Here is a 1,023-nt window from a genome sequence, read left to right on the forward strand (position 1 = left end):
AGGGCCATCGCAGATTTGTCCTGCATCAACAATGGCGGCAATATTTCAAAAAAGGACAAATCTGCGATGGCCCTATAGCCAAATACCTTCCTTTGGGCATACTCTGACTGTGTCAAATGCCATGCTTGCGTCATCAAAGACACAATTCCTGCACCTGTCTGCCATACTAATTTCTATTCAGCTCGGCATAACAAAGTTCCTCTTCCATCCACTAAAAATCTGTCTTCTTGATGTCCGTGAAGATTGTTGTAAAAATTCAATGACCTCGATGTGATTTGAACACAACCTTCTGATCTGGAGTCAGACGCGCTACCGTTGCGCCACGAGGTCTAAGTTGCACATCTTATTGTTTTCCCATAACCAAAGGAAGAGGGTCTTGCATTTTGGTCCGTTTGTTACTTGGGGGAAAAAAATAATTTTTTTGACAAGTTTGTTTATCATTCCAGTCTGTTTGTGTTTCTGTGTTTGTCCGCTGACTTATACTTGCCTACAGGTCACAATTTTAAACTCATCTTCAGGAAACTTCCACAAATGGTAGAGTTGGTGGTCCGAAAAAATCCTATTTATTTTTGAGGTCAAAAGGTCAACATATGCCAAAGGTCAAGAACCTTTTCAAATCTCTAAAATCTTCAATTTTCATCTGATTGACTTGAAATTTGAAGCGGATTTTCATTTCCGCAAAGTGAAATCAACCAACTACTACATTTGAGATCAACATCGGTCACAATGTCAACATCGGCCAAAGGTCAACCACTTTTTTCAAATTTCTAAAATCCTCAATTTTCATCTGATTGACTTGAAATTTGAATAGGATTTGCATATCAGCTTGCTAAACCCAACCACCAACTATTTTCTTTAGATCAACATACGCCAAAAGGTCAACATAGGCCACAGGTCAATAACCTTTTAAAATTCCTAAAATCCTCAATCATCATCCGATTGACTTGAAATCTGAATAGGATTTTCATATCATCATAATGAATTTAACCACCAATAATGCTTGAGGTCAACATAGGCCAAAAG

General features: G+C 38.2%; 1 non-coding gene across 1 annotated transcript; it reads right to left on the minus strand.

The window, feature by feature from the left end:
- Nucleotides 1–260: 260 nt before the first annotated feature.
- On the minus strand, nt 261–330 carry TRNAW-CCA (transfer RNA tryptophan (anticodon CCA)). The gene has a single exon. It is a non-coding gene; the product is annotated as a tRNA-Trp (tRNA).
- Nucleotides 331–1,023: the final 693 nt, after the last annotated feature.

The sequence above is a fragment of the Myxine glutinosa genome, chromosome 11 (genome assembly GCF_964187855.1).
Source record: "Myxine glutinosa chromosome 11, kmMyxGlut1.1, whole genome shotgun sequence".
In the NCBI taxonomy this organism is placed as follows: Eukaryota; Metazoa; Chordata; class Myxini; order Myxiniformes; family Myxinidae; genus Myxine; species Myxine glutinosa.